Below are 27,675 nucleotides of genomic sequence, written 5' to 3' on the forward strand. Positions count from 1 at the left end.
TCTTAGATTATAACAAGGTAGATGCTTAATAAATATTGAGTGATTGGTAGATAAATGGATGAATTTCTAAGTACAGAAGTTCCTATATTTAAAAATGACCTGTAGATTGTTAGAACCGAACCGCCCCCTTGGTGTTATTACTTTAATGTGGTCCACCCTCACTATGGTGACAAAACTCAACAGATTAAATACACCTAAAAATAATAGAAGGCATCATCTTTAAAGAGAAATGTTCAGACACGACGGTTACCTAATGAAGTGCACATTAACTGTGAAAACAGAATCCTTTTGAACCTGTTTTCCCCGAGTCCTGAACCAAATTCTTATCTGTTGTACGATCTTTCAGAGATTAGGAAACCCCCAGTGAAGAGAGATTGAAAAGTGAATAGGTCATCATTAACCACCCTTTAAAATGTCTGGTTCCAAACAGAAGGAAAGAATGTGTTTTGGGCACTCTCACACACAGGAGGGAATAAGAAGGAAAGGAAGTAGCCAGTGCTTGGGAGAGGCAGGGCTGTGGGGCTGTGCATTGTCCCCACACAGGGCGTGGCCGGGGCTCTGACACAGCCAACCATTGTTCCCGAGCTTATGGGGAGTGGGTGTGCCCAGGAGAGGATGTGCGCTGGCCCTGGGGGAGGAAGGTGCCAGCCACACTGCTGACACAGCAGGGGCTGCCGCGGGAGCCCCAGGCCATGCCGCCATTTGTTTCCGAGGCCTGACGAGATACCACAGGGGTGTCATTTTTCTGGAACATTGCTCAGATGACTTATATGGGCAAATGCATTTCTGTGCTCCCAAGCAAAAATGGTCCTCTCAGAGTGGAAAATTTACTAAGCCAACAGAAACCTCAGTTCTTCCAACAGCTAAAATGTGGCTCTTTCCCTCTCCAACACCAAAATAGTTTCAAAAGCTAGGAAGTCATTAAGAATGGCTTGTCTGTCATTCTTACTTAGGCAAGGTGTGGGATTGATAAGGACACAGAACAAAAGAATTCGCTGAACAGGAAAAGGACCCTCGGACTAACGAGACTGTTCTTGAATCCTTATCGACCCCCTTTCCTGCCAAACCGACACTGCATCCCTCCCGTTTCTTTGTTCATTCAAGTGGTATCATCATACCTGTTCTGCGAGTCTGTGGACACCAGCATTGCTTGAATGTGAGAGTGGTGTCTAATTTCATGTGCTTGCTTTATTTTTCCACCGATCAAGCTCTCCCCTGGGATTCCCTTTACTGTCAGATTTTGGATCTTGAACTGGATTTCATCTTTCTGAGCCTCTAGGCTGCATTAATTTTGTTCACTCTACTTCAACTTAATATTCCACCTGGGCAAGCTTTCCTTGTATAGTGAGACTAAACTTTTAACCTCATTCCTCAGAACAAGCAGTTTTCCCAAAACTTGGATCAACTTGACAGTCTTCTGTTGAGTTGCCTGAGGGGTGAGAATATTCTTCCAGCTGAAAGGTGACCAGAACTGGAGACCACGTTGTAAATGAGCTTTTTGTGGGTGCGGGGTTCTAACAGCCAGTAGCATCTAGAGAGTCGTTCTGTAGGAGTCCTCAAAGGCACAGAGCTTCTCTGAGGTTTGTCAGCCCTTGGCGCAGCGTAGATGTGGCATTCTCCCACACCCAACCTGCATCCTTCTCTTCTCGGTGTCAGGCCAGCCTGCCAGAGGCTGCTTCTCAGTCCATAGAATTCCATAGGATTTCCAGGATTCCAGAAAAGTGCAATCTCCTGATCAGCCTTGGCCATGTATCCCACAAGATCTGCAGCACATAGGAACACTTGAAGCCAAAAACTAAATCTTAGAGTCAAATGATTCCAGAATGACTAACAGGGAAAAGAAAACCAAAAAGAAAATTTGGAAAAATAAAAGTGATGAGGCCATATCAGGTTTCAGAACATCGATATCCTAAAGCAAGACTGAAGGAAAATAGAGCTTTATGTTGTGTTTTGAGTAACACTCAGGCTGGTCTTAAGAAAGGCCCTTGACACAGCAAAGGCAGGTCCTCGCCTGAAAGAGGCCACCAGTGATTCCATAGAGAACGCAGTTCCACACGCACCTCTGGTGTTTTTCCTCGATATGGCCACCACAAAACCTTAAATATTGCTTCTATATCGACATGAAAAGTCTTGAAAATTTTTGTTCAGGACTAAGCATCCAATTAGAGCTGAATCAAGCAACATTTTTTGGTACTCTACCTGTGGAGCTACTGCAGAGAGTTTAATCCTGGAAATTAGACTTTAAATTTCCGTTTGCTCCTGAATTCCATTCAGTATTTAGTGATGACAGTATTAATACTTGAATGATGTGCCAGTGAAGACTCCTGCCTTGTGTATAGTTTTCTGTACATGCATACATGATGCACAGATTTATTGCATTGTGCATTCCTTCCAGGAGAAGGAGGAAGTAGTATTCTGCTTAAACGTGGGGGTATGGGCCAGACTGCCTGAGTTCAAAACCTATCAGTTACTAACTGTGTGACCTTAGGCAAGTTACTTAACTTCTCAGTGCCTCTGTTTCCTTATCTTTAAAAATGGGCTTAATAATTCACTAAATATTTATCAAACACTGTGCTAAACCCTGAGAACACAGTGGTGAACAAGACGGACACAGTCTCCACCCTTGTGGAGATTGGAAATGTAGAGTTGATACCAGCTGCTGGAACCCAGGACCTTTGGAGAAGGAGAATAGCATCACTAGTGAATTGCACAGAGTAACAGTCAAAAATGAAAATAAAGGGATAATCCGGGCCTCTAGTAAACATTAATATGTAATTTGATTTTTTATGTTTGTTTGATCTTGGTTTTTATTCTTTCTAATCCTCTTTCTGAAGGTTCAATAGCTATTCAATGTACAGAAATATCATGTAAATATGAGAAAATTGATATTGACCTGTTACTTAATGTAAAATAACCACAAAGATGTATTTTTAATAATTTTTAACTTGGAAAATTCACAAAGGAAAGACGAATGAAGTATTCATCCTAATGTGCCAAATGTTTAACCACATCAAATGATCAATCCACTAAAAAAGAACAAAAGAAAAAAAAACACTAAGCATTTTTTTTTCAGTGAAACAAACAAAAAGCCCACTGTTTTTAATGCAGAGCATTTTAGGAAATGGTATAGGGACACATTCACTGATCAAAATGAAGTATTTTTCATGAAAAATAGCTCAAACTCTACTAGCTAATATTTACTAAGTTTTTTTCTTGCTATACAATTTGTCTTTAACATTCATTTTTCTTCTCATTTTATTTCTAATGTCCTCAGTTGTGATTGGCTTTTCTTTTATTTACTTACATATATTCCTAATCTTTATAGATACTAGAAAAAAATCATGGTTAAAATCTAGAGCAAGACAACAATAACTTCAAAGAAGCCCAACAAGCTAGTTAAAACACCTTCCTACGGTAAAAACATGTAGCCTGTTTCTGATCAAATTACCATATGCTTGTGGAGTTGTCCTCCTCACCCCCTGCAAACTTTTCCTAATATTTTTCTGTAAATGATGTTAAGCTAAATGGCCTATAATTGCTTGCTCTATCTCATAGCCCTGTTTAGAATAATGATATGTAACACTTTCCAGACCTCAGGAATCTGATCTGTCATCAGAGGACTTATATAAATACCAGTTAGAGCTTCCCTCAGCACTGTCTCTGTGTATTTGGGGGTGAAAAGCCCTCAATGTGTTTACCAGGCTGGTCTTTTGTCCTCAAAGTGTCCCCCTTTTCGCTCATAGCTGTTCTCACCGCCTTCTCCTACTTCCCCTCCCAAAGCAGGAAATTGGATCCCCTGCTCTAGCTGCATCTGTGCCGGCTCCGTTAGAAGCCAGTCGTCCCTCCCCATCCTGATCCTTCTGACCTCTGAGGCTCTAACCCTCCCTCCACTCCTGCTCTTCTTTGTTCCTTCCTCTGTCTGGTGGGGGCCGGTGGGAGCGGAGGTCAGAGGATACCGAGAGAGCAGACTGAGGGCGAGTGCCTTTCTTCCTGCCCTCCTGGACCTACAGAAAGAGCGGCTGGGCTACTTGTTCTGTAAGGTTCCTTCCAACTGCGATACCCTCGCATCCTCTGCTCTCAGAACCATCAGACCACAATGGTGTGGAATGCTGTCACTAATGCCCGGTCATAATGCTTCCTCTTTTGTAATTATTCTCTGAACTTCTTACTACTTGTATTTTATAAATAGTTTATATCTCTAAATCACTGTTTATATAATTTTAAGCCTCCCTCTTAGTCTCCTCATACTAATCTTTATATCCTTCCTTAATCACATTGGCCTTTCCTGCCCTTTTCCTTCCTTGGACTTAACCAAGAGAGCTTTAAGTTTCAGTCTCTTCGTTGATTCTCAAATATTCTGCTGTATGTTTTCCATACGTCATGGGATCCCATACGAAACCCCCAGGGGTGTATAACATTTCTCCTGAAGCCTACGATCTTTCCTTGACTGCTGTCCGCCTTGAGAGCATTTCACATCTAATGAAATAGTAATTGTGTGCTGATTATAATACCCGCAACTTCTTTCTGTTTTTTCCCTTGAAGGTTCTTCTCTTATGATCAGATCTGAATTAGAATGATGTCATTAAAGACTCAAAAATCTTTATAAATATACATAGCTATATACATTCTCTTATTTAAAAATATTTTTGTACTTAGCCTTAAGACTCTCTGGTATTGTTAATATAGATGCTTTCATTACTTGCCCCAATAGGGAATTCCTATAAAATCTATACCTCTTTTTCAAAAGCTATCCAGGTAATAACTATCCTCATTTATAATCATAGTGTTGACCTCTTAACATCTACAAAGTAACTTCTAAAATCTTTTTATTATCTTAGAAATTTGTTTTAGCATCAGCAGCTATTTTGCCTAGGAAGAACAATTAGTAGTTGAGCTCAGCTTCTGCCTAAACTGGTGCTGATGCAGGTCATAATTCTATACCCAAAGTATAGAATTACTTATGAGAAATCCATCCAGCTCCAATGTGGTTATCTTTTCCATCTTTATTTTCGTCCTTATAAATGAGATCTATATTCTGGAATTTTTTTTTTTATTTTCTTTGAATTTATTTTTATTTTATCTTGTTTTTTAATTTTTTTATTTCATATATTATGTAGCTACAAATGTTTAGGTTACATATATTGCCTTTGCACTGCCTGAGTTACAGCTATAAGAGTGCCCATCCCCCAGACAGTATGCACCGTACCCATTCATAATTTTTAAAATCTCTATTTGCTGTTTGTTTTTTAACAAATCAACAATGTTCTTCCTGTTCTATAAAGCCATACTTATCTTCTAAAATAACTATAATTCAAAAATCTCTATTCAAGGAGATTTCATAGACAATACTGTCTGTAGTTTCCTTCCTTCACCTGATTCTGCCTCATGTTCACAATAGGTTAATTATTCCTTACCAAATTTGATTTTTTTTCCTAGCACATTCTTTACTTGGACACAGTTGCTCTTTAGTCACAAAATATTCTGGGTCTACCAAAATTCAGTCCATGTACATCTCCTCCGGGCTCTGCTTTGCCTTTATAAACTCACCACCTCTTGCCTCACTGCCCACACCAGCAGCTCATGCCAGACCTCTTTCCTCATTCACTGTGACATCTACAAGCAAAAGTTGAGAACTCATCTGGCTACTTTTGTCATAAACCTCCAAGGTGACATGTCCACAGCTTATGGTCTTACTTCCTAACGTAGTAGCTCTGATCTGCCTCCTAGTCATTTTTAATGCTTAATGTGCTTGGCATGCTGGTAAATACCTGGTTCTAAACAGCTGTTGTTCAGAAATAGGAACTGCCCTTAATAGCAAAATCCAGTTTACAGTTTGTATTACTGTCATAAATTTGCTAGGTTCCTGGGTAAGTCAGATGTGCACAGCTTCATGAAAACTTGGGACAAAAATATCTAAACTGAAAATGAGTAGGTGTGTAGGTACTAAAAGATTCTCCAATTGCTAGGATTCATTGAAGGAATCTTTAGATAGTACATTCACCATGTACCTTAAGATATAATTCTGATTTACATTCAGCTTCTCGGAAATATATCAGTATATATAAAAATAAAATATATGATTGAGGTCTTAGAGATTCAGTTTGAACAGAAGGTTTATTGAATATTTCATTACTGTGGAGGTAAGTCCCAGTCTAATACCAAGAAATAGAAAGATGCATGAGGCCGGGTGTGGTGGTTCACACCTGTAATCCTAGCACTCTGGAAAGCCGAGGCAGGCAGATTGCTTGAGCTCAGGAGTTCGAGACCAGGCTGGGCAAGAGAAAGACCCTGTCTCTATTTAAAAAAAAAAGAAAAGAAAGATGCATAAATTAAGGTCTTTGTCCAATAGTAACTCTCAACCAAGTGGCAGGGGAACTGCTCTGGAGCTCCTGGACCATTGGGGGGCTGTGTAATGAGGGGCTAACTGAACAGCAGATGAAGGCAAGAGAAACAGTGACAGATGCCAGGACATTGCAGAGATGAAAACCACAGAATTAGGAATCAGATTGGGCAGAGACATATGGAAGAGAAGCCCCAGCTGAGGGTGACTCCTGGGATACAGGCTGAACCTGCAGGGTGGTGGGGAGGTGATGAGGCCACAGCCCTGATCAGAGATCCAGAGAGAGGACTGACTTTGCAGGGGACGTTTTGAGGAGTTCCGTCATGGTCACGGTGCTTGGGGATGTCCATGGAGCAATCTCGAGGAGGCAGTTGGAGCTGGACACCGGGTGTAGAGGAAAGAGGGCAAGGCCGGGGCCAGACGTGCAAGATGTGAGGGCAGAAGCCCTGAGCTGAGCTCCCCAAAAGAACATTTCCGCAGGGGGAGAGCGCTCACCGGGAGCTGGTCACCAAACCAGGCAAATTTGAATTCCAGGAGGTAGGTCTCAGAAACACATTTTGGAAAACTAGGTTAAGAATTCACAGAATTCACAAACTAAGCACTTATATCCAAGAGCCTTAGGGCCAGACTAATGTGTCTCCCACCCTAGATAATTATTCCCTGCCTTCGGGCTCTTCGAGATTTAAAGGGCTAATACCAGAGTTTACATTACCTGGCAGATGATTACTGCGTCTCAATCCAGGCAAAACTGAGTTTCAGGGGCAAGCAGAGACCCAATTTCAAATTAATGTGTCCTAGAAGTCAGGTTGCAAAGCATTTTAGAATTCTTAAAGATGAAAGGGCTTATATAAGTATAAGGTACTTTGTGCTATATATTATCATTTTTATTACTGTCATCATAACTAATTATAAGCATCATCATATACTCCTGTGAAATCATTAGTTATCAGAAGACATCTTCTGAAGGGATACTTTGGGCTCTTCAACTCCTGAGATTTTCTTTTATTTAAATATTTATACTGTTTTGTACCTATACAGCTTCATGCAGATAGTTACTTGCCACTTAGTACTGCCAGCTCTGTACTTCTTGATCCAGTGGTAGAAATGATGATCATGGTGGAAGCTTGAGATGTGTTGAATTGATGATTCTGCCTCAACTATATGTTCCTACGGGCTGTGACAGGCCCCAAGAGGTAGCATGTTCTGTGACTCCTCCTGGAACCTCAGTACCCCCAGCAGGCTGGAGTGCAGCCACCTAGGAGCAGACCTCAGGCTGCCATGTGCTTCCCTGTTTACCTGCCGCCCACCCCATGCTCCTGCCTAAGAAATCTTCCTGCAGAAACCTGTCTTTGTACTTGTTCCATAGATCCAGCGGGATGCCACTTTTATAGTCTGAAATCTATGTTGGTTTCCTGTTGCTACTATAACAAATTATCACAAACTTAGCAGCTTAAAATTACCCAAATTCATCATCTTACAGTTCTGGAGGTCAGAGGACTGACCTGAGTTCCACTGGGCTAAAATCAAGGTGTTGGCAGAGCTACGTTCCCTCTGGAGGCTCAAGGGTTCTTGGACTATAAAGTATTCTGTTGGCAGAGAGTACTGAATTAATCACTTTGAACTGATGCTGGACCACAGTGTTCTTTATCAATTGGGAAGCACGTTATTAATCACTTTGAGGAGAAAAATGAATGGAAGACTCTGACTCGTCATCTATTTGAAGTTTCATCACGTACACGCTCAAAAAACACCACTAACATGCACTTGGGCAACTGGAAGCGAGGACAGACCATGCTTAGGGCTGAGGAAACACCAGGCGGAGGGATGAGAACAGGCTTCCTAGGGGAGGGGAGTTTTGGAGTAGGGTTTAGGAAAGATTTGTGCTTAAAAGAGAGATCTGGGGAGGGGCGGGGAGAGCATAGGGATGGGGGGGGCTGTTTCCGGTGGGGCAGGTGGTGCCATGAGAATGGCCCAACAACATGTACGGACATACGGCAAGGACCCTGTCCTGGAGAGCGCGGGCCCCGTGGGGAACCCTGAGAAAGGAGCATGGCGGATGGCAGGAGCAATGTCACCACCTGCCTGGCCGGGCCTTGCGTGGCGCTGCCTTCAGTGCCCTCTGCTCCGCACTGCCTCACCTCCAGCCTGTCTGAGCAGCGGCTTAGCTGCTCTTCCTTTCTCCTCTTCTCTTCTCTTCTGTTATTTTCACCTTCTAGTATTTTCCTTTCTTTATTTTTACCTCCTCTTTTCTTCCCTTCTCCTTTCTTGCTGTCATGATTCTTAAAGCCAGCCATACATCATCCTTAAACTCCACATAGCCGCTATTCTGAGAGCACTAATCTGTTTTCTGATACCTGTCATCTGACCCCTGGTGGGTTCAAATGCAGGAAGAGTGTCTCCTCACCTGTTGCATTAAGTTAGTTAAACCAGTTTTGTGATTGAGACAAATTCTTAGACAGTTCCCAGCTGTTTTAGTGATCAGAGGGCAGAGTCAGGAGTAGGGAGGATCTTACTTTCATAAGAAACATTTATTTATCTCATAAACATGGATCCTTAACAGCAAGTCTGAGAAAACAAATCTAAAGATGCTTTTCATTTTTATTTTTTTACATTTTCTTCAACTTAATAATGAAATGTTTCCCTATTTTACAGAGATTTTGTTCAGAATGAAATGAATTTTTTGTGAAGTGTTTCTCAGTGGTATTAGAAAGAGACTGTACATTTTAAATTCAGATTGTTTCTGTTATTTTTTTGAAAATAAGTCAACAGGGAAAATGTGCCTAACATCATCATCTACAACCAGTTGTTTGAAAAATATGTCAAGTTTTCTCTAAGGCAAGTTACTAAGATGTTGAAGTTAATAGGATGTATTTGTTTCTGAATTAGGTTTTATTTTGGAAGATTAGAAAGTGCTATATTCCCTTATTGAAATTCTAAAATCTTTAAAAAAAAAAAAAAAAAGTTCAGTGATAATTTGAATGTGGCCTAAGGGCTTGCATTGTAAATTTAAAAGGGATAAATCTCAACACCTTTTATTTCCAGCTCTCAGACTTTTACAAGTCTTCTTAAAGCTCCTAACCCCTACTTACTTCTGCTTTTCCCACTGTAACGTAACAGTGAATATTTTCCCTCTGATCTCAATGGTTATATTGAAGAAACTGATGAACTATTAGTTTCAAGACCCTGCACAAATGTCAGCCCTTTGGTGAAGCCTGCTCCTATTCCCCTGGGCAAAGTCAGCACTTACCACCTGTCCCACTGTACTGTGATATGTAATTTCCACCTGGGAGCTTGGGGGGCAAGAATGACATCCGATGGCCTTGGAGAGTACCTGGCCTGCAGGAGGGGATCAATGAATGGACATGTGCACATCATCAAAGAATTGTTTTCCTGCTTTCCAGCCAGATCTGGTGGAACCCAAATTACTCAAACCAATGTATTAAGCTATAAGTAAATGCTAACTAGAAAAGAAAATAATGCTAATGTTCTTCTTTTTGTTTCTATTTGAGATTCTATGGCAAGATGAGTGTTAAGTTCATTCACAGCGTAAACTTGTATGTTCAACCTTGAAAGGAATTCTTAATCCATTTCTATTCCCTTATCTCTATACACCTCTTTTTACTAGCTCTTTCATTTTCTTCTCCTTTATTATTCCCTTGTATTCCCTCCTCTTTTCTTCATCTGTTCTGAAACTCTTGTTTTCATAAATTCTCCTTGCAACTTCGTGTTAATGTATCCCAACCATCTCACGAGCTCAGTGCACTGAGGAGTTTCCAGGAAGGGCTGGTGATGGCCGTATTGCAGCACACCTGGCTTGCCCTTTAGACCCGATAGAGCCAGGTTCCTCCAGCACCCACACCACACGCTGTGTACACACTGTATGAAAAAACTTACAGTGTCCTAGAAGTTTGCACCAATAGCAATGCATGTGCAAAAGGCACCCTAGGTTGCCTCTGTCTGAAGAAAGCGCACCTGCCACATGGCTTTTCCAGCTCTGAGCCTCGATAAGAAATGTCCCATTGGCAGCTGCCATCTTTCTTTCCTTTACCCACTCTGAGACTGCATTCGTGGAGCAAAGTATCACCTAACATGCTGTTGGCTTTGTCCCTGGCATGTGTTCCTCTGCTACTCTAGCTCTAGAACTTTCTGGATAAAAAAGTGAGAAATAAATATCACTCAGTGAATGGCTGTAATGGCTGGTGTCTTTGCTATGGAGCCAGAGTCTGCCAGAAACCTAATGGCAGGATACCACTTCTTTTCCTCACTTAGAATCTTCTGGGTTTTTTTTTTTTTTTTATTTAAGTGCAGACAAATAACCTAAATATATAATTGTGTAAGATAACAGTCATTTAGAACAATGTTTTTAAATTTTCTGAAATAAGTGTTGGGCTTACAGAGATTTTCCTAATAAGGCTTGCAATGGTTTCCTTTTTACGTGTTCATTTTGGTGAAAAATTCAGTCAGATTCCCCGGAAGAGGCTTTGGAAACAGGTATCTAAAATATAGTTTTCTTTAATATTATGTTTCCCACATGAAGAGAAATGGCTCTCTTGCCAAAAATGTTAACTTATAGCGAGGATAGGAAGAAATAAGCATGCTAATGGGTCTGTGGTTCAGAAGGATGAGAAAAAGTGAAGAGAATGTGGATCAAAACAGGTACTGACTTTTCTCTGAGATCCTTGTGCTTTGTGCTGCCAAAATGAGACGTGAGAAAAGCTGTTTCTGTGAAGTTTGGCACATCCGTAGAAGGCAGCGTGTGTGTGTGTGTGTGTGTGTGTGTGTGCGCGCGCGCGTGCATGTGGGTGTGTGTGCGTGTGTGTGTGCATGTGGGTGTGTGTGCGTGTGTGGGTGGGGGGTGTATGCTTGAGGGAAGTCCGTTGATTTTAAGCCTGCTGTGCTGTTGGCGAAATGAAATATCATCTCCGTGAGTCAGCTCCTCCCACCGGCCCTGAAGGTGGCTGGCGGTGCCAGTGCATTGTCTCCTGTCAGGTGGCGAGGCAGGCAGTGGGAGGCAGCCGCAGGGTGGAGACGCCAAGACACAGCGCCGAGCCCGGCTCCTGGCGTGGGCAGACGGTGGGCGCTGGGCGTGGCCGGGCCTTGTGCCCGGCGCTACGTGTGATGCCGAGCAGCCTCCCTCCCACCGCAGAAGGGAGCTGGAAAGAGCCCACTGGAGAACAGTGGCCGAGGGAGGGTCTTAATGGTGGTTTGATTTAACATATTTATGAAAAGGCTGGTGCGTGCTCCCTGGCATTTTGGTTTATCTGGCAAAACATAACACAGAGTGAGTTGTTTGTCCGTGGGGAGACTCCACCGTGGCCCCACCACGTTTGTTCCCATTGTCAGGCTCACGTCAGCGGCTGGGTGCTGTATAGCCTTGTGTTTACAGCGTGACCACGCGGGGATAAACACAGGTATGACGGCCGTGGCTTTCTCACTTTCTGCAGCAGAAACAGCCTCTCCTGTCCGTGCCGTCATCCCCGTCCTCCGCGTGCGTTTGTCAGACTTCTTGACTCACGTCTCAGCTAAATAATACCTGTACGGTTCCACTACCGACCTCTATCAAAATCCAAGCCGAGTAACCCATTGCTCACTAGATTCTCCTTTGCTTTCCTGCCTTTCTCATGATCTTACTATTTTTTTTTTTTTAAGAATTCAACCTCTTTTTTTCTTCCATTCTCCACCTTTATAATTTTTTCAGACAGTTGAACTTCTGTCTGAACTTCTGAACTTTCCGATAGCCTCATGCTTTGCGGATGGCATCAGAGACTTCAAAGTAAAGCGGATATTTGTTTGAGAACATGAGTTGATACTGTCATTATTTCTTCCACATCTTCTCTCCATGTGAGTGACATTTTGTGTCTCATCATGAGCCACAGGTAGTAAGTTAGGAATGTGGTTTTTTGCAGTTATTGTTATTTATGTAAACCGTTGGCAATAATATTAGTTTATTCATTTGAAGGAACCAAGGAAAAACACTTTGGTTGAAATAATTAGGCGTTAAGAGAAGAACACAGCGTTTGAAAGTTCCACCTTTAGCTATCTACATCTTCCACTTTATACATCATCTCAGTTTCCCTATCTCCTAAATGAATGATGATTATGATAAACTTCACAAAAGTAGTGGGAGGTTAAATTAGTGTTTGTGAAACATGTTGAGATCTTATGATTAGAGATACCATATTATTGCAAACTGATGTGATTAGTATCAGAGAAAGGAACTTCTCAAACAAGGAGTCTGAATTATCCAGCATCTTCTATATCTGCCATGAAGCCCCAAACCTCCAATCTCTTGCAGTTTTCTCTCTTGATCCTGGAGCCTGTTTCCAGCTGTCGCAATGGATTAGAGAGTAGGTCACAGTCACAGAATCATAAACAGAGGAAATGTGTCAGGTGCTAGTAAAGGCCCAGGTGAGGAACTGGACTAGTTTTCAGGACATGTTCTGCTGGTGACTGCAGTGCAGCTCTTAGCAGGCGCGGGGTGTCTGGCACAGCACGTCAGCCCTGAGTGCTCGGGGGCGGGAGAGGGTCTTTGCTGTGCCAAGAAAACAGTCCCTCCACCTGACTCTGCCCATGTGGACAGCAGGGACTTCATCCACACTGCACAGAACCTGACTGAAAAGATGGCTTTCACAAGTTTCCCAAGTCACCTAAGGGTGGGGAAGGAGGGATTCAGACAGCCAGGGTGTTAGAGACAAAGGCAGATGGATAGTGCCGAGATGAGCAAGGTCAATGAAAAACAGACCTTAATGTGTATGAAAATGGCAGAGGAATACCTCCGAAACCACGGGCCACATGCACGACAGGTCCAGTACAAACAGTGGCAAAATGAGCTTCTCCGCTGATTTCCCACCAATGTGTACACTCTGCCTGTAAAAATCAGAGCCCTTGCATTTGTCACTGTGGATACATGGGTTTCCCAATTGCATTCTTAGAGAAGCAACCAAAGGCACCCATTTCATTCTTTCTCCCTCCCTTCCTTCCTTTCTTTCTTTCCCTGCCTCCCTCCCTTCCTTCCTTCCTTTTCTCTTCTCTTCTCTTTTTTCTTTTCCTTTCTTTTCTTTTCTTTTCTTTTTTTGGAAACAAGGTCTCACTACATCACCCAGGCTGATCTCAAACTCCTGGCTCCAAGTGACCTTCCCCCTCAGCTTCCCTAGTAGTTGGGACTATAGGCATGAACTACTGTGCCCGGGCAGAGACCCATCTCTACTCAGCAAATCTGCAGGCATATTTTGTTAAGGGTGGCCACCATAGTCCGTGAGTGTTAAGCCTGGTGCATGAGACTCATCAGGAAAGCTGTTAAAATATAGTGATCCAGGGCTCATCCTCAAACCAGCTGAGCAGTGGTCTCTGGAAACACGGGACTCTGCAGGACCCTGAGGCGGCCAGCTTTCAGCCTGGCGGAGAGTTGAGGGCAGCTACACCCTTGGTCTGTAGTCAGGGTGTGATGCAAACAGTTCAGTTTGCCCCCAGTGTTTTTGGTTTCATTAACCTCTTTGAGAATTAGACAAAAGCTCATTCTACCAGGGGGAAAATGCTTAGAATACAACATGTGAATGCAGTTGTAGGGAACATCATGCCTACCCAGCCATCCATGCTCAGAAAATCAAACTGAATTCAAAGCCTGGTTCCTTTCTTCTCCTGTCCCAAGTTTAGCTTGGCTTGGAGTATCCTTTTGTAAGTGTGCTTATTTTACAAATGCTTGTTTTGAGTGATTAAAACTTTCATTTGTATAATTTCTGATCATGCGTAGTCAACTCCTTCAAATCTGTTGTTAAACTCACCACAGACTCACATAGGTGCTTTGGAAGTACTTAACAAGTACTTAACGTCTTCCCCTCCGCAACGGAACATCAAGGCCTTTCACCTCTCACGGGTGTGCTTAGGACCTAGACATTGAACTAGGCAACGTCACTAGATTATTTACTGATTAAAGTTAAATTGGTGATAGAAATAAAAAGTCAGTCTTGTGCTTAGATGACCTTGGCTTCCTCAACCTCATCCTCAGGGAGCCCCAGGTCCAAGGGGGCCATTTCCAACAAGAGCATCACAGGCTTGTGCTGCCGTGTCTGGGTGGACGTGCGTTTCGGTCGTGTTGTGGTGAGGCCTCGCTTGGCACGGCCCCCACATGGTCCTCCAACAGGCTGAAGCTCCGTGGGATCTGACCCCGTGCCTGTCCCTGCCACGCCAGGCCCAGAGCAGGTGGCCACTGAGGGTTTGATGATTGAATGAGTTCCCTGATTTACATGGAAAAGAAAACCCTGGAAGAGAAAATGAGCTAGCTGTTTCGGGCATCTGATCAATCAGTGTGATTGATTTGCGTTACTGAGTTGATGAATAAATCTGCCGTGCGGTTAACCTTCTCGGGAATGCACACACAGACAGCGTGTTTCCCAGGGGTAGGGGTGGTGACGTAAAGCAGAGCGCTCAGAGACAGAGTCGGCCTGACAGGCAGAGGGGAGGTAAACAGGCTTCCTGCGGCAGGAGTGGTGTTGACAAGCAGTGATTCTTGGGACGCATCCAGCTGCAGCACGGGCTCCGACTTCAGGGACTTAGGCCGTATAAAAATAATTTTTTAAGATCTGAAGTCATTTACATTAAGTATACTTGTATGGTTTTGGGTTTTATGTTATCGGTTTATGTACGTATGTAATTTTTATTGACCATTTCCAGAAATAATTCTGCAGTTAAGCCAGAAGCTGCTGCGTGAGGTGCAAAGTCTCCATTCTCAGGCTCCCTGTCCCGGTCCAGCCAGGCAGGGTTAGCTCAGCTGAAGGATCGTGTTCATTGAGAGAAAAGACACTTTCTTTCTCCCCACACGTCAAGTTCTGGTTTTGCAATGTAACTGTCAGTCCAGCTCTAAATCCTAGTTACAGCCTTAATTCTCAATAAATTCCCCTTTTCCTTTATTCTCTGGTGTAAGCCCCTCTCTCACTAGCTGCGTGAGGGTAGCCAGGAATTGAGCTCTTGCCTTGGGAAACAGAGAGGAGCCGGGGCCTTGGCCCACGTCGCTGGTTCACTTCTCTTTGCTTCTGTGATGATCAGCTCCGAACATCGAGGGCTTCCCCCTGGTCCTTGCCAGGCTGTCGGCCTTTTGCCGCCATTTCGTGGGCGTGAGGCATCTGCTGCCAGTCATCTCTGCAACTTCCCCAGCACAAAGCCTCTTTGTCATTTCCGCCAGCAGCTCATGGAGCGCAGATGTGGAAACTGGGCCACCAGGAGACCAAGTGACTTGCCTGAGGTGGCACTGCGTGGCAGTGGCTCGGCTGGTTTCCAGGCTACGCTTTCCCACTGAGCTCCCTCTCTTTCTGCTGGGATCATGTGCACTAGGTCACCTGAAAACTTTGCCCTGCTGCCCCCTGGCCTTCAGGGAAACCTGCGCTTGGCCTCTTCTAGCCAGGCCCTCAGCTGCAGCACAGAAAGGGCAGCTGGCCCTCTGACTTCTGATTCTGTGAACCTCCCTGCCTTTTCACAGTGCAGCTTGTCTTTGCTGCAGTGGGTGTGTTTGCACCTACTTAATGGCCTGAAACTATAAACCAGCAGTCAGAGACCCGCCACTAGTTTCAGGGCACATAAACCTGTCCTGCCGACCTGCGGAGTGGAAGCAGTGTGAAACGTGCTCAGGCAACATGGCACATTGCTGCCCATCTCCCCCAGCGGGGCAGACACCAAGCAAGGAGCCTCTGAAGAATTCTCTGGGAGCAGGAAGGGTCAGGGCCCAGCTAAAGGGTGTCACCACACAGCCTGACACTGGCTCTGTGTCCGTTTATAAAGTGTGTGATTGGCACACATTTACTTACCACATCGAGGTGCCTATGGTTTGCATTGAAAAGAAAAACCAAAGTTGGGAGATGCAGCAGAGGGAGAGGTGACCGCCGCTGGCCTCTTGCGTTTCAGGCAGCTGTGCGCAGGGGAGTGTGGCCAAGGCCCAGAAGGCCCCCGTGGCAGTCACTGGCCTGGCCTTCATGTGCCCTTGGATTTCTTAGACGAGACGATGTGATTTTAATTTAAAAGGAATATTTTACTAATGAGTTTATGATAGGCATAGTTTGAGGAAAACCCAAAACTACTCTTCCCAGGGTCTAAACCATTCTGTCTACCGGCTATTTGATATATTGAGGCTTTCTCCCTGATACTTTCTTTGGACTTAAACTGTATTATTAAGATCATACTGTAATGCACAATGACTTATTTATCCATGAGCAGTTTGGGTTTGGACCACCTGTGTGGCCTGTCCGCCCCTGTTGCTGTTGCAGTATTAACAGCCCCGCCGAGGGGACTCCAACTGCAAGCCCACTTCCCACCCATCCCTCCGTCCTCCGCATCTGCCTGGAGCTTCTCTGGACACGCTTCACTGCTCGCTGGGAATGCTGCCTCGCAAGCCAGTGACGTTTCAAGTGTCGAAAAAGTTACAGCCTTCTAGTTACAGATACCATTGAGATATATAAAGAAGCCGTATTCTGTTTCGCTTTTCCGTGGATGGTGAACAAGCGGCTCGCTCTTTGTGGCCCCCCCGTGCCCCAGGAGGGTGTGGACGGGCCCCTTTCCCGCTGGGTACTGTTGGATGTTTCCTTTCCATGCCATGAAATTTGGATGAGCAGTGCATTTGTTTATTAATTTATTCTTATTTCATTTATTTATGGCTTACCTTATTCCAGAAAATGTTTAAGAAAATTTAATCATCCATATGACTGGTAAAAGTGCAGGCTATTTTGTGAAATCTTTAGTGCCATAACAGATTTGGTACTTGAAAACATTTTTATCTCAGAAAGCATGTTTTAAATAATATTAAGGTCCTAGCCCTGCCAACCAACGTCTATTTTCCCAATATGACATAGCTAAAATACTGATAAAAACATTTTAACTTTATCTGGTTACCGTACATGAAATTGTTTTCTGTGTAAGTGCCGGGTCCACGTTCCAGATCTGAATGCTGGTAGCACGTGTCTTTCAGGAAGAGGGGGTGGGTGAGGGGGGACCAGGCGCGGCAGAGCTTCCCCGCAGCCCTTCGCGTGGCTGGCTGTGGCTGGCTGTGCCGGGCTGCCCGGGAGAGGAAGGCAGGAGGCCACTTCCGCCTGGCGCGTCCCCTGGACGGCCCAGTGTGAGAGGGCCCTGAGCCCGCCTTTCCTGCCCTGTCGTTACTTTCAACCATGTGGGTATTCAATCTCCCATTATAGCCTTTCCTCCCCTTCTATGGGACTGAGAAGTATTTCTAAGCAATGCGTAGGTAGATGGATGAACAGATAGATATTTTAAAAAATCAGGATCTTTTCAGCCCATGTCTTGACCTCGAAACCTTATGACTTGGATTTTGCTTTCTTAAAGTCATGTAAAAAAAAAGTATGGTTAAGAGAGACGTGGTTCTGGTGGGCACAATGGAGATGTAATTTTAATTCCTTCTATTCCCAACCAATAATAATATTGAAATTTGGGGTAAGCAACATTTGAGAAGCACTGAAACTTGAGATTCACTTAACTGCTAAAATACTACTCCGTTATCCACAAACCACCAGTTATAAATGTTTCCATGCCCAGTTCAGTTGATAGCAAGAGAATTTGGAAAGTCATAAGCTAGGAACCAGTAAGAGATGCCAAATGTTTCCTTGCCTTCCCTAAAATATTGGCATGAGACTATGCCTTTAAAATAATTTCCTTTGGGTTTAGAGATCTGTTAGGCAGCACTATGTCCAGCCAGGGGGGATAACGGAGCTTGGTGCTTCACAGTGGCATAATACAGCAAAGCTATTAAGAACTGCTTTCATTCAGACTACGGAGTGACTCAGGAAAATGTCTGAGATGAAATGCTGAGTGAAAAAGGAAGTGTAAAAATTGTCCAGACAGTGTGGTCACAAGCACATAAGAAAGCCACACACTGGTAAGAAAGAGCTGGAGGGAAAAGATCACCAGCCGTGCTCTGCAGACCCCCCGTGCCCCCGGCCTCGTGCCCGCAGAACTGCCGACGGCGGAGGTGTGGCAGGGGGGGCTCCCCCCAGTCTTCTGCATTTTCACATGTTCATTTGTGAACGTGTATTGCTTTAAAACGAAAAGAAGAAGATAGGAAACACGCTAGTCCGGCCTCAGCGTTCCTTTCGTCAGTTAGAATAAAGAAGAGCATGAGGAAGACACAGGTAGTTTTCACAGGACTCAGGTTAGCCCAGAACGAGTGGGCAGAGCAACCCACTGTCTACCCTCGTGCCCCCTTGCCCTCACCGCCGGCCGCGGCGGTCTCTTGATGCAGCACCTTGGCCTCTCGCTGGTCCTGCCGGCCTCCCTCAGGCGCAGCAGCCACTGCTGGAAGACGTCGAGATCTGACGTGTCCCCCATGCCCAGTGCCCCAGCCGCACCGTTCGAGCAAGGGCCTTCCTGCCACGCCACCTGCCTTTCCAGGTCTCTGTCTGGCTCTAGCCCTGGATCGCTGGGTATCTGCACTCCCAGGACTTGGACCTGACAGTCATTCCAGCCCTCCTTAGTTCCCAAACTCTCCTCGAGCTCCTACTCCTCCTCCCCCCGGTCTCAAGGATACTGGTACTTTCTCTGGAAACTCCCCCAACTTCCCAGGACTGAGGACACCTCGGTCCCTCTTCTGTCCCGTCCCACACCTGCACTTACAGCCCCACCCACGCCCTCTGCAGTCCTTTATCCATGATGCCAACAATCAAAGAGCTCAGGGGACATCACAACTTCTCTTGTAACCCATTTGGCCTCAAAACCTGGCCTGAACTGACACAAGACTACTTATAATCTGTGTTTTTATCATTTATTGTGATTACTCATACTGAATATGCTGAAGGAATATTCATGTTTGATTATGGGGTGCTGCCTAGACTTTGCCTGGGGTGCTCAGAGAGACGAGATTAGAGTAACCATAAATGTACCATCTAACTATTGACAGTAAAGGGGGAACATGTCAGATGCAGCACCAGGGCAAGTCTAACTGGGACTGTCCTGGCAGGCTGTGTGTGCTACGACAGTCACCTTGTCTTTCTGCAAACCAGAACATCTCGCTCCAAATGCTTCCGAGAGGCTTTGCAAAGGGGACTGTGCACTTGTGTTCCAATTGCTGGTTTATGTATCTGTTTCCACCACTGTATTTTAAGCTCGTTAAGTATTGGGCTTAAATGAGCTTAAAATTTGTATCCCCAGTGCCTTGCCTGACTTACAGAAAGCTACAAGTTCTTGCTGGTTGAATTGAACTTAAATAGTCGTCACTTTGTAGTCTAGTGGTATTTAATAATTATCTATTGAACTAACATCCTCAAAAGTCACTGATGTAGGAAATGTCCACATGGGCTTTGTCCAGCATTTTAACCATGAGTATTGTCATTAAATGCTTTAATACCAAAACCATTTAAGGATTGCGTTTTAAAGGTACTTTTTAGGTAGGACAAGTGTTCTTGAATCTGGTTTCCCTGTGGATACACACATCCTCCGCACCAGACACGTGCCACCTGTCTGCTGTGCCCTTGCACAGGCTGACCCTGAGAAGCAGCAGCAAGGCTGTCACGGCCAGGCAGCCCTCATGTCAGTCCACAAAACAGGCTCCATGCAAGCAGGGACTATGTTTATTTACTTCCTATTTGTTTGTCTCTCTTCTCACACATGAAAATAACAACAACAGCAACATGACCAGTAGGTAGCGTTTGCCGAGCACATCCTGCATACTGGGCGCTGTGCTCAGCACTCCGTGTGCATCTGCTCATTTAATCTTCCCAGTGACGTTCCGAGGCAGATAATTGTATGCTCACCATTGACCTGTCCTGGCCCTCTGATTTCCTGGCGTTTCTTTCTAGTTGTTCTTGCTGCCTTCAGCCTCTTCTTCCAACAGAGCATCTTGCATAGGGCTACCCTGCCGGCCCTCCTTCACAGGCACGTGCTGGCCTGGTTACCTGCAGGTTCCGCCTTGCCCACCCCATGGAGCCCACGCTATTCACCCGCCTTTAGAGCTCCCCAGACTCTGATTTCCCTGTGGGTACACGCATCCCGTGCACCAGACGTGCCACCGTCTCCGGTGCCTTCGCTCAGGCTGACCCCCGAGAAGGAGGGCTCACCTCCTTTTGATTGCACTGTCCTGTGGACAGCATCCCCCACTGCAGCCCTGTAGACAACCTTGTGTTGTTAACTAATTGCATCATCAATGTTGATCTTTTCTCCCTAGCAAAAATGTTACCTTGTTGGAGTCAAGAACCGTGTCTGGTCTTGCTGTTGAATCTTCCATGGTGCCTATCACTGTGGTAGACAAATGACAGGTGATCGATACGGTAGTTGATGAATCTTAGAGAGCTGTAGTGCACAGACTTTCAAAGGCACATCTGGCTTGCAAGGACCACGTTCTTCAATTCATTTTTTCAAGAAGCCTGTGCCAAAAGTAAAAGAAAAGAGTATGACGACTTTAAGTCCTAAACGTGGACCTGAAATTGTGGAAGAGACACAACCTAACAGCACTGCACATGGGAAGAGCCTTGGCACTGTAGTGGCCCGTGAGCTGAGCGTGAGCCCAGAGTGTGTCGTGGGACCCTCGAGAGTGCGGTTCAGGCCGGGGCTGCTCTCGTAGCAGCGTGAGGCTCAGGGGCTGAGCCACGGCCCTCACGGCGGCCCTGGGAGTTACAGGGCAGGCAGAGGCTCTGACACACGCAGGCAGGGACAGTGGCCGGCGTGCTGCACCACAGCTGTATTGGGGAACGGGGAAGAGAGTTGTATTTCTTTACTGATACAAAATATCTTTGAATGGACTTCTAGCCAGTACAGAAAAGGCAATATAGAAAGCAACTTTAAAAAAAAAAAAACTTTTTGAATGAAACCCTCTAACTAGTTGAGCTACAGACTCCTCTGTGGTATGACAAGACATGTTTAGATATGTTGTAAAATCACTTTAGGGTGGGACTGGAGATAGCAAAGGTGAGCTCAGGTAACAACCGCCTGCCTTCGGAATATTTACAAACTATCAGTTGAAACATCTGCCCTCCCTGAGGAAGAGAGAGAGCCAGAGGGAGGGAGGAGAGAGGGAGGGACGAGCGGAATCAAAGTGAACACACCCCCGCACCCCAGCTCCGTGCTCCCTGTGCCTCATGCCTCGGGAGGCTGCCAGCCCCGTCGTTCCACCGAGGAGTCACCACCACCAAGGGACCCACTACACATGTACCGTCCTCATTACACTTTAGAAAGATTCCAGCTTCCTCGACCAAAATGTACTGCCGCAGCTGTAACTCGGGGTATGCGTTTTGTTTAGCACTTCAACTTGTCTTTGCACATATGGGCTCCAGTCCAACTGCGTTAGGAAATCCTCTGCGGATAGCGATCTGGAACACAAAAAGCAGCAATCGTAAGTCAACACGATTGGTCGTCTCTCTTCTTAGCATGGACTGGGGCGGAATTGTCACAGAGACGAAGTTATCTTTCCCCGAGAAGTGATTTTCCCAGATCGAGGTTGGGGTCATCAGAAGGGCAGTGAGGCAGTGTGGTTATCTACCATGCCGTATTCTTGAGCTCTAAGACCCTGAGTGTTCATGTTCAATGCAACAGCCTAGAAACCCGCAGAAAGTTTTTCCCAGAAGCTCTTAATGCCTCTCCAGTGCTGCCCTTTCGGTGCTCCTTTCTCTGCCTTGCTAACTACCCCCTCCCCACAGCGAAACGCTAGAACATAACCAGCATCAGTGCTATCGGGAAAGGGTTCGGCACATTAAGCTCTTGAGTGGGCAAAGGGTATTTTTAATCAAGATTTGGGGTGAAAGAGCAGAAGGCACTCTATGTTTTAGTCTTGGTTCTGCCAGCAGCTAAGTGTGTATTTCTTTATCTCTGTGGTCCTGCCTGCATAACCGCAGAGCCCTGTGGGGAGTGCCTGTCACTCTAAACTTGAAGGATCTCCAGCGGGTGCCTGAGTTAAGCTGCACCTTTACAAAAAGTCAGATTCAAGCTCCTCCTGCCAAAACATGAGATGGTGTCAGGCATTGCTGAGAAAATAGCCAACTTTGACCATGTTGTGTGTGGCGCCTTTCTCCCAATCTATCTGGTCTTAAAGGGGGCATTCCAGTTTCAAGTCCAATAATACCCAAGAGAGTGATGTGTCATTTAGCAGGAATCTCTCACCCCCATCTCAAAAATTTTGGATAGCTGACATTTTATAACATCACGTCTGCCTGAAAAAGGCAAACTCACATGTTGTGAATTTGCTCTTAGCTAATTTGGAAGAACTGTTTCTCTTTGAATCAGAATATTTATTGCTCCAAATAAAATTATCTATCATATGCACCATCAGTAAACAAAAATAATTAGTTCTAAGGAATTTAAGCTTACAGAAGTGGAAGACATTTATAGAGGTTTGGTAAAAGGCAAAAGATTTATACTACCTGAAGAGAAACCAGAGCATAATATAGAGGTATGGAAAGGAAGAAATCTATTTATAAATAAATTTATTACTTATAATCAATATTTATATATCATTTGAAAGTAATAAGACCTCTGCTCCAGTGATTTTAGATTTGACAGCCTAATGTAGGAAAATAAAATGTACCAAATTATTTTATTTTTAATTTGTCATCATAGACCAAGAGATGACTCTATCCTAAATTTGAGTATGCATCTTTTCAGTTGTATAGACTTGTCTTTAAATTGAAACATTGCCCTAGCTAAGGAGTGAAGTTGCTCTGCCGATGAATGGGAGAGAGTCAAAGTGGACGTGGGCCGCACACCCTGACGCCGCCCCGGCAGGCAGTGTGTCACCAGGCTGGGTGGGGACACTGTGGAGACATTGGGGCTGCAGGACAGAACTTCTGTCATTTGTATTTCATTTTCTGTGGGAAGAAAACATCATGTGTGTATAGTGAAACGTTCAACAATGAAAAAAAGGTAATCTGTATTTTTAATGTTAAATATAATCTATGTGAAGAATTGGGGTCAGCTGGTCAATTATAAACCAGAGCTTAACACAAATATAGTTTCTCCCGTTAGACAAAATGGTGCGCCCCCCATGAGGGGAGGGCGGGAGAATGGGTTACAAAGGCCTACACTGTAAATATGAGGAAGGGCTCTCTGGTCAACACACAGCTGATTACCTGAAGCTTCCCGAACCCAGACTTGTGAAGAGTCTGCTCTGTAACCCTGCCAGGATCCTCAGCCTCGGCTGGCTTCCTCTTGGCATTTTGTGCTTTGCTATTGTGATTTATGAACAGGATAACTTATGACTGCCACTCTCGACTCCTGCTGCTTTTTGTCAATTATCTTTTAAAGTACAGTGAGGGCCTCAGATTTCCAGGAGAGGGCTGTGGTGAGTGAGAGTCTTGGGCACGTCTGTGCCTGGTGAGCTGCTGCTCAGCCTAGTCCCAGTGCCAGGGCGGGGCGGGGCGACACAGCTGTGCTGGGCCCGGGGTCTTCTTTCTTGTTGGTCCTGTAGACACGCATCAGACAAAAGAGCTGGGCTTACAAGACACCAAAAGCAGACGCTGTTGCCCTGCGTCGCCATCTTTCTCCGCAAGTCAGCGTCCCCGATACCCAAGCAAACTTCAGGTCATCCTTTCTTAGCCACCGGTAAGAATTTTAAATGTGATGTAGAATCTTTCCTATGCAGCTTCTGTCTCAGTTCAGCGTGGCTAGGAACCAGAAGACCACAAATGTGCTTTGTCCCCACAAGGGAGAAACTAATAATCTGTAGTTTATGAAACTGGCCCAGGCTCTCCCCTTCCCCCTGCTTTAAGTGGCACTGGGAGCCCCCCGTAATCTGAACAGAAAAGTTCATGTTCTTCTGATGATTCTGTTACCATATGAAAATAGAATTAAGGGATTGACGATCATAATAAAAAATTCAAAATAAAAATAAAACCTTTCAAAGAGAATAAAAGAAGTTTTCTTAAATAATTTTAAAAATTCTCATACACAAATAAATTCAAAAGAGCATGAAGACTCTTCCCTAAGGAAATGTTCCTTTTGCTGCACTTCTAGACATTGTATTATTTCTGCCATGTTATTAAATACAAGATATTTCAAATTAAACAGTAGCTTCCAACTGAGAGTCTTTGAATAGATGGACAAAATGGGTAAGCAGGGGAAGACCCAGTTTTTGTGGGAGTTCATGCATTTGGGGATCCTCCCTTGTAGAAAAAGAATGCAAAAGTATCTCACTTTTGCAGATTTTTCGCAAAAGCATATACTGTTTCTTGGCCCCTGCCTGAGCCTGGAGAGCAGTAGGTAAGGGGCCTCAGGCCGCCCGCCTCTGAGCAGAGGGAAGCTGCCAGGGAGAAGGGGACACAGGTGACAACCCCCGCCCGCAAGGATGTCCTCATCCTAATCCCGGAACCTGTGACTGTGTCTCCTTAAATGACAAAGAGACTTTGCACATGGGATCAAATTAAGGACAGGAACTGAGGAGACAGTCCTGGACAATGCAGGTGGGCCCTGACTGTAATCACAGGGTCCCGCCCACAGGAGGGCAGGAGGGCAGGGATGGAAGAGGGGTCAGACTGACGTGAGGAAGGGGCCGTGAGCCGAGGGCTGCTGCGGCCGCTGGACGCTGGAAAAGGCAAGGGACACATTCTCCCCACACCCCGCAGAGGGGACCAGCCCTGCCCACACTCAGAACTGTAGAGGATAAACATGCATCCTTTTAAGCCTGTGGCAATTGGTCAGGGCAGGCAGCCCTCCAAAAGCCAGGTCTTCCCTGGCTCCCCCGCCCACTCCAGCACAGCCCTGAGGCCCTGCCTTCCCGAAGTCCCTAACACCCCCCCCCCCCCCCAGAGCACCTGTTTCTTCTCTCTGCCTTCATCTTCGCTTTTCTCATTTCTTTCCATTTTTGAAACATAAACCCTCAGGCTTATTTTCCCAGCCTCTTCCTCTGCTCTGTTCTGTTTAGCCTCTGAGCAGCTGCGCCGCGAGAGCGGAGTGCCACACTGCGCGCGGGGCGGCCTCCCTTGCTTAGCACAGGCGAGTGTGTGCTGTTCAGTCACGCACGGAGACTGGGATCTTGTCCATTGGGCAGACAGAGCTCATAGAGCATTTATACAACATCGTGTAAAGGTCCACGCCACCCATTCAGCTTTGCATGAAAGTGGAGATTGGGAGTTTTTATCACCCAGTGATTGTAGCTTGTTGCGCACATGTACTGTGAATCCTAATGGCACTGCCTATTCAGAAGACTTTTGTAATTTTTATTTGGCCAGGTGACAAGAAAGCACCCACAGCCTAAGGAGGGTGCTTCCTGAGGGAATATGTGCCCCGGCCAAAAACAAAAAGGAAACCAGGAGGCTGCACCCCCACCAGGCCACGGCCCTCCCGCCTGGGCTGCACACACGGGCGCTGTGGCCCGGAGGAGCCTGCGCTGGCCTTTCTCAGTGCCAGGTTCGAGGGCGCTCACTGCTTTTCCGCTGCAGCCCCAGCTTTGTGGGCTTGACTTAAGGCAGTGATCTGAGTCAGCTCATCTCCTGATCATATCATTTCCTTATGCAGGAGATCGGTGAGTCCATGTATTTTTCTAATATGCAGAGTCCCTAGAGGTAAAAGAAGCCACCATAAAATACTCCACTCTTTCTGGAAACAGAAGAAAGACTCTGCCGCCTTGTTTGCAGGGAGGGAGGGTGTTCTTCCTGATGCTCTGTGTGTGTCTGGACCACACAGGGGCGGAGGACGGTTCAGGGAAACCAAGTTTGCGTTTAAGAAATGTCGGTCCCAACTTCGTAGGTGTGCCCCCTCCAGGCTCACCGCCAGTGATATTCACACGTGCATCACATACAAATACTGCAGTGCGTTATACGTGTGTACATACACAAAGCTAGAGTATACACCCTCTAAGATGAACCGTGTTTGCCGGGGCTTTAATCTCCCCAGGAGGCTGTTATTACTGGAGTCAGGCCGTGCACGCCAGCTGAGGAGAGGAAACTAGACCCTGGCGTTCGGAGACTGGGAGGAGCCCTGCTTTGTCCGTCAGTTTCTTTTCAGAGCACATGCATATAAATAGCATTCATGTGACCACAAGGGACGTAACATGTATGATTTGCCCCCAGAGATGCGTTTCTCGTCCGCATGGTACCTTCTGGAGACACTCTACACTTGATAATCTCCAAGTCGCACTAGATTCTTGTGGAACAAAGGAGCAAGAAGTCCCCTGTTCAGTCTGAACACGAGCAAAAAATGGAAGTGATAATGGACAAAGGAAAAAAGTTTTCTCTCATGAACTTTTACCATTTTTAATTCTACTTGGCATCTAGTCTAACTTCTACTTATGGTCTGGACCAGTGGTTCTCAAACTTGACCATCAGAATCACTCCAAGGGCTTGTTAAAACCCTCACCTACAGCTCACACCTGTCATCCCAGCACTGTGGGAGGCTGAGGTGGGAGGATCATTTGAGCCCAGGAGTTCAAGACCAGCCTGGGCAAGACCAAGACGACATCTCTACAAAAAATTTAAAACTTAGCGGGCATTGTGGTGCGTGCCTGGGGTCCTAGCTACTCAGGAGGCTGAGGCAGGAAGGGCGCTTGAGCCTAAGAGTTTGAGGTTGTGGTGAGCTATGATGACACCCCTGCACTCCAGCCTAGGTGACAGAGGGAGACTGTATTTAAAAAAAAAAAAAAAAAAATCAGGTCAGGCACGGTGGCTCACGCCTGTAATCCTAGCACTCTGGGAGGCCGATCATTTGAGCTCAGGAGTTCAACACCAGCCTGAGCAAGAGCGAGACCCCGTCTCTACTAAAAATAGAATGAAATTAGCTGGGCAACTAAAAACATATAGAAAAAATTAGACAGGCATGGTGGCACATGCCTGCAGTCCCAGCTACTCGGAGGCTGAGGCAGAAGGATCGCTTGAGCCCAGGAGTCTGAGGTTGCTGTGAGCTAGGCTGACACCACGGCACTCTACCCAGTGTGACAGAGTGAGACTCTGTCTCAAAACAAAACAAAACAAACAAAAAGAAAAAACCACCAGATTCCCAGGCCTGATCCCCACAGTTTCTGACTCATGTAAAGTGTGGTGTGGTGCCACCAGATTTGTTTTTCTAAGTTCTCAGGTGCTGCTGCTGCTGCTGGCCCAGCCTGGGGACCACACTTTGAGAACCACTGGTTTAGAACATGGGGCTGCAGCCGTCCAAGGTTTTTACATTTTCTATTAAGGAATAGCTAAAAAGAAATATATTTTTGGGTTTTTTTATTTTGGTACTAGTTCAGTCTCTCTGATTGAAAGAGTGACCAGTGCTCCCACTCTGCCCAGAACTGAGGGGTTCTTGAGACATCGGACTTCTAATGCTGGGGGGGGAAATCCTGGGCAAACCAAGATGAGTTGGTCACCTTAATTATTGATCTAGCGTCCCAAAATGCTTTATCGGCATTGCTGGTGTCTGGCCAGCCCCACTACGAGGGCAGT

At 45.5% G+C, this 27,675-nt stretch overlaps 1 protein-coding gene across 3 annotated transcripts in view; it reads left to right on the forward strand.

The window, feature by feature from the left end:
• Positions 1–27,675, forward strand: part of GMDS (GDP-mannose 4,6-dehydratase) — a 602,981-nt gene that overhangs the window by 502,419 nt on the left and 72,887 nt on the right. The gene's annotated exons all lie outside the window — the stretch shown is intronic.

Source organism: Eulemur rufifrons, chromosome 18 (assembly GCF_041146395.1).
Source record: "Eulemur rufifrons isolate Redbay chromosome 18, OSU_ERuf_1, whole genome shotgun sequence".
NCBI lineage: Eukaryota > Metazoa > Chordata > Mammalia > Primates > Lemuridae > Eulemur > Eulemur rufifrons.